General features: G+C 37.1%; 1 non-coding gene across 1 annotated transcript; it reads left to right on the top strand.

Moving 5' to 3' along the window:
* The first annotated feature begins 3,740 nt into the window (after nt 1–3,740).
* LOC127748077 (small nucleolar RNA R71) lies at nt 3,741–3,844 on the top strand. Its single transcript, XR_008010020.1, has one exon. It is a non-coding gene; the product is annotated as a small nucleolar RNA R71 (small nucleolar RNA).
* The last annotated feature ends 2,999 nt before the right edge of the window (nt 3,845–6,843 follow it).

The raw sequence follows: 6,843 nt of genomic DNA, 5'->3' as shown, positions 1-6,843 counted from the left end.
GTCACCACATCAATATAATTAAATTAAATTCAAGGACAATTTTCAATATTTATGTACTTCTTGTTCTTTTGAATTAAAAACCTTTTTCATTTAAAAGAGGTTAAGGATTTATGGAATTTATTCATAGCTTTAAGACATAGTTACTACATACTAATGATCATGAAGTAGAGACACAAAACATAGATAAAAAATGAAAAATAGAAAAAATAAGAACAAGGAATGAATCCACCTTAGTGGCATCTTCTTCTTGAAGGACTAATGATGTCCTTAAGCTCTTCTATGTCCCTTCCTTGCCTTTGTTGCTCCTCCCTCATTGCTCTTTGATCTTCTCTAATTTCATGGAGAATGATGGAGTGCTCTTGATGTTCCACCCTTAATTGATCCACATTGTAACTCAAATCTTCTAAGGAAGTGTTGAGTTGTTCCCAATAGTTGTTGGGAGGAAAGTGCATCCCTTGAGGCATCTCCGGGATTTCTTGGTGATGAGCTTCCTCATGCATCTCTTGGGGTTCCATGAGTGGGCTCTCTTGTTTGCTCCATCCTTTTCTTAGTGATGGGCTTGTCCTCCTCAATGAGGATGTCTCCTTCTATGATAACTCCAGCTGAGTAACATAGATGGCAAATATGAGGAAAAGCTAGCCTTGCCAAAGTAGAGGGCTTATCGGCTATTTTGTAGAATTCATGAGAGATGACTTAATGAACTTCTACTTCCTCTCCATTCATGATGCTATGAATCATGATGTCCTGATCCATAGTAACTTCATATCGGTTGCTAGTGGGGATGAGGGAGCGTTGGATGAAGTCCAACCATCCTCTAGCCACAGACTTGAGGTCCAGTCATCTTAGTTGAACCGGCTTGCCTTTGGAATCTCTTTTCCATTGAGCTCCTTCCACACATATGTTCATAAGGACTTGGTCCAACCTTTGATTAAAGTTGACCCTTCTAGTGTAGGGGCGTGCATCTCCTTGCATCATGGGCAAGTTGAATGCCAACCTCACATTTTCCGGACTAAAATCTATGTTTTCTCCCGAACCATTGTAGGATAATTCTTTGGGCTCGGGTTCTTACTTTGATCATGGTTCTTAGTGATCCATGCATTGGCATAGAACTCTTGAACCATTAAGATTCCGACTTGTTGGATGGGGTTGGTTAGAACTTCCCAACCTCTTCTTTGGACCTCATGTCAGATCTTCGGATACTCATTTTTCTTGAGCTTGAAAGGGACCTCGGGGATCACCTTCTTCTTGGCCACAACATCATAGAAGTGGTCTTGATGGGCTTTGGAGATGAATCTTTCCATCTCCCATAACTCGGAGGTGGAAGCAATTGTCTTCCCTTTTTCTTCTTTTTTTTTTGAGGTTTCTTTGGCCTTAGGTGCCATCAATGGTTATGGAAAATCAAAAAGCTATGCTTTTACCACACCAAACTTAGAATGTTGCTCGCCCTCGAGCAAAGAAGAAAGAATGGAAGGAGAAGAAAATATGGAGAAGAGGGAGAGATGTGTATGTTTCGGCCATATGGGTGGGATTGGGTGGGAAAGAGATGGATGGATGTGAGTGATGAAGAGGTGATGGGGAAGAGAGCTTGAGGTGAGTTGAGGTAGGTGGGGATCCTGTGGGGTCCACAGATCCTGAGGTGTCAAGGATTTTCATTCCTGCACCAATGAGGCATGTAAAATGCCCTCTGCATGCAATCTTGGCATTTAACGCCAGATTGGTGCTTATTTTTGGCGTTAAACACCAGCTCTAAGCTTGTTCTGGGCGTTCAACGCCCATCTGCAGCATGTTTCTGGCGTTGAACGCCAGCTTTCCTCAGTGTCCAATCCTGGCGTTTAAACACCAAATTGCTGTATGTTTCTGGCGTTCAGCGCCAGATCCATGCTCTGTTCTGGCGTTGAATGCCAGCCAGATGCTCCTTACTGGCGTTTAAACGCCAGTAAGTCCTTCATCCAAGGTGTGATTTTTCTTCTGCTGTTTTTGATTCTGTTTTTAATTTTAGTATTTTTTTTCGTGACTCCACATGATCATGAACCTAATAAAACATAAGAGAACAATAAAAAGAAAAATAAAAATAAAATTAGATAAATAAAAATTGGGTTGCCTTCCAATAAGCGCTTCTTTAATGTCAATAGCTTGACAGTGGGCTCTTATGCAGCCTCACAGGTGATCAGGTCAATATTGTAGACTCCCAACACCAAACTTAGAGTTTGGATGTGGGGATTCAACACCAAACTTAGAGTTTGATTGTGGGGGCTTTGTTTGACTATGTACTGAGAGAAGCTTTTCATGCTTCCTCTCCATTGTTAAAGAATAAGATCCTTGAGCCTTAAACACAAGGTAGTCCTCATTCAATTGAAGGACTAATTCTCCTCTGTTAACATCTATCACAGCTCCTAGTGTGGCTAGGAAAGGTCTTCCAAGGATGATGCATTCATCCTCCTCTTTTCTAGTGTCTAAGATTATGAAATCAGCAGGGATGTAAAGGCCTTCAACCTTTACCAACACGTCCTCTACCAATCCATAAGCTTGTCTTATTGACTTGTCTACCAATTGTAATGAAAATATGACAGGCTGTACCTCAATGATCCCCAGCTTCTCCATTACAAAGAGTGGCATAAGATTTATGCTTGACCCCATGTCACACAGAGCCAAGGTCATGGTGCCTATGGTACATGGTATTAAGAATTTGCCAGGATCTTGTCTCTTTTGAGGTAAGGTTTGCTGAACCCATGTATCTAGTTCACTGATGAGCAAGGGAGGTTCACCTTCCCATGTCTCATTACCAAATAACTTTGCATTCAGCTTCAGATCTCATGAATGGCAAAAGGAGGTTTAATAGAATCTCTATGGTCTCTATAGGGGCCTCAGATTCCCATGGGTCCTCAATAGGAAACTCCTTCTTGCTTAAGAGACATCCCATGAGGTCTTCCTCATTGGGATTCACATCCTCTCCTTCCTCTCTAGGTTCGGCCATATTGATTATATCAATGGCCTTGCACTCTCTTTTTGGATTTTCTTCAGTATTGCTTGGGAGAGTACTAGGAGGGATTTTAGTGATTTTCTTACTCAGTTGGCCCACTTGTGCCTCCAAATTTCTGATGGAGGACCTTGTTTCATTCATGAAACTTAAAGTGGCCTTAGACAAATCAGAGACTAAATTTGCTAAGTTTGAGGTATTCTGTTCATAATTCTCTGTCTGTTGCTGAGAAGATGATGGATAAGGCTTGATATTGCTGAGCCTATTTCTTCCACCATTATTAAAGCCTTGTTGAGGCTTTTGTTGATCCTTCCATGAGAAATTAGGATGATCTCTCCATGAGGGATTATAGGTGTTTCCATAGGGTTCATCCATGTAATTCACCTCTGCCATTGCAGTGTTCTCAGGATCATAAGCTTCTTCTTCAGAAGATGCCTCTTTAGTACTGTTGGATGCATTTTGCCATCCATTCAGACTTTGAGAAATCATGTTGACTTGCTGAGTCAACATTTTGTTCTGAGCCAATATGGCATTCAGAGCATCAATCTCAAGAATTTCCTTCCTTTGAGGCGTCCCATTATTCACGGAATTCCTCTCAAAAGTGTACATGAACTGGTTATTTGCAACCATGTCCATAAGTTCTTGAGCTTCTGCAGGTGTTTTCTTCAGGTGAATGGATCCACCTACAGAATGGTCCAATGACATCTTAGAGAACTCTAATAGACCATAATAGAATATATCTATCATGGTCCATTCTGAGAACATGTTAGAAGGACATCTTTTGGTCATCTGTTTGTATCTTTCCCAAGCTTCATAGAGGGATTCACCATCTTTTTGTTTGAAGGTCTGAACATCCACTCTAAGTTTGCTCAGCTTTTGAGGAGAAAAGAACTTAACCAGAAGACCGTGACCAGCTTATCCTAGGAGTCCAGGCTATCTTTAGGTTGAGAGTCCAACCATGCTCTAGCGTTGTCTCTTACAGCAAAAAGCAAAAGCATGAGCCTGTAGACTTCAGGATCTACTCCATTCATCTTTATAGTCTCACAGATCTGCAAGAACTCAATTAAAAACTGATAGGGATCTTCTGATGGAAGTTCATGAAACTTGCAGCTTTGTTGCATTAGAGCAACTAGTTGAGGTTTCAGCTCAAAGTTGTTTGCTCCAATGGCAGGAATTGAGATGATTCTTTCATCAAACTTCAAAGTAGGTATAGTATAATCACCAAGCATCCTCCTTGCATTATTGTTGTTAGGTTCGGCTGCCATCTCATTCTCTTGTTCGAAAATTTCAGTAAGGTTGTCTCTGGATTATTGTAATTTGGCTTCTCTTAGTTTCCTCTTCAGAGTCCTTTCAGGTTCAGGGTCAGCTTCAACAAGAATGTCTTTTTTCTTGTTCCTGCTCATATGAAAGAGAAGAGAACAAGAAAAGAAGAGAAGAGGAGTCCTCTATGTCACAGTAAAGAGGTTCCTTATTGTTAGTAGAAGAAGAAAGGGAATAAAGAAAAGAGAATCCAAATAGAAGGGTGACGTTAGGGGTAGTGATTTAAGATGAAGAGAGGTGAAGAGAAGTGTTAGTAAATAAATAAATAAATAGAAGAAGATGAGAGAGAGAGAGAGAGAATTCGAAAATTAATTTTGAAAAGCAGTTAATGATTTTCGAAAATTAAAGGTGAGATAGAATTAAAATTAAAATTTAAAACAATTAGTTAATTTAAAAATAATTTTGAAAAAGGGATGAGATATTTTCAAAAATTAGAGAGGGAAAAGTAGTTAGGTGGTTTTGAAAAAAGATAAGAAACAAACAAAAAGATAATTAGTTAGTTGAAAAAGATATTAAAATCAATTTTGAAAAGATAAGAAGATAAGAAGTTAGATAAGATATTTTGAAATCAAATTTTCGAAAAAGATATGATACAAAAGATATGATTAAAAAGATATGGTTAGAAAAGATTTAATTTTTAAATTAAAATTAATTACATAACTAACAAGAAACTAAAAGATAAGATTCTAGAATTCAAAGATTGAGCCTTTATTAACAAGAAAGTAACAAACTTCAAATTTTTGAATCAATCACATTAATTGTTAGTGTAGTTTCGAAAATTATGAAATAAAGATAAAAAAGATTTTGAAAATCAATTTAATAGAAATTTTCGAAAATATATATAAAATTAAAAAGATTTGAGTTTTGAAAAAGTTTTGAAAAGATAAGATTTTTAAAATTGAAATTTTGACTTGACTAACAAGAAAACAACATACTTTAAAAATTTTTGACCAAGTCAACCCAAAATTTCGAATTTTTGAGAGAAATAAGGAAAAAATATTTTTTTTATTTTTGAATTTTTAATGATGAGAGAGAAAAACAACAAAAATGACTCACAACATGAAAATTATGAATCAAAACACATGATGCATGCAAGAACACTATGAATGTCAAGATGAACACCAAGAACACTTTGAAGATCATGATGAACATTAAGAACATATTTTTGAAACTTTTTGATGCAAAGAAAACATGCAAGACACTAGACATAGAAATCTTTAATGCTTAGACAATATGAATGCAAAAATGCACATGAAAAATAACAAAAGATTCAAAATAAGAAAACATTAAGATCAAACAAGAAGACTTACAAAGAACAACTTGAAGATCATGAAGAACACTATGAATGCATGAATTTTCGAAAAATAATGCATAAATTTTTAAAAACATGCAATTGACACCAAACTTAAAAATTGACTCAAGACTCAAACAAGAAACACAATATTTTTTGGATTTTATGATTTTATTAATTTTTTTGGATTTTCTTTTAATTTTTTTTCGAAAAACATATAGGAAAAATAAAATAAGAAATTCAAAATTTTTAATAAGAATTCCAGGAATCTTTCAATTTTAGCCTAAAGATCCAATCCAAGGGTTGGGCATGGTTTAATAGCCAGCCAGCTTTAGAAGATATAAATCAGGCATGTAACAATTGATATTCCAATTAACTTGCCTCTATGCTGATGGTTTTGAAGCCTCAATCCAATTGAGTTAGACATGGCTTTACAGTCAGCCAAGCTTCAACATACTTTATGAAACACTAGAATTCATTCTTAAAATTTTTGAATAATTTTTTTTTCGAAAACAAAGAAAAAAAATTTTGAAAAATATTTTTGAAAACTTTTTGAAAAGAAAAATAAAAAGAAAATTACCTAATCTGAGCAACAAGATGAACCGTCAGTTGTCCATACTCGAACAATCCCCAGCAACGGCACCAAAAACTTGGTGCACGGATTTATGATCATCAATAATGGCTCCAAAGACTTGGTGCTCTCAAACATAAATCACACTTTGTCACAACTCCGCACAACTAACCAGCAAGTGTACTGGGTTGTCCAAGTAATACCTTACGTGAGTAAGGGTCGATCCCACAGAGATTGTTGGTATGAAGCAAGCTATGGTTGGTAGCGCGAAATTGTGATCACTACAACTTCGCACAACTAACCAGCAAGTGTACTGGGTCGTCCAAGTAATAAAACTTACGTGAGTAAGGGTCGATCCCACAGAGATTGTTGGTATGAAGCAAGCTATGGTCACCTTGTAAATCTCAGTCAGGCAAACTCAAATGGATATGAATGATGAATAAAACATAAAGATAAAGATAGAGATACTTATGTAATTCATTGGTGGGAATTTCAGATAAGCGTATGAAGATGCTTGTCCCTTCCGTCTCTCTGCTTTCCTACTGTCTTCATCCAATCCTTCTTACTCCTTTCCATGGCAAGCTTATGCAAGGGTTTCACCGTTGTCAGTGGCTACCTCCCATCCTCTCAGTGGAAATGTTCAACGCACCCTGTCACGGCACGGCTATCCATCTGTCGGTTCTC

Source organism: Arachis duranensis, chromosome 5 (assembly GCF_000817695.3).
Source record: "Arachis duranensis cultivar V14167 chromosome 5, aradu.V14167.gnm2.J7QH, whole genome shotgun sequence".
NCBI lineage: Eukaryota > Viridiplantae > Streptophyta > Magnoliopsida > Fabales > Fabaceae > Arachis > Arachis duranensis.
This window is presented reverse-complemented; position numbering and strand designations above follow the sequence as displayed.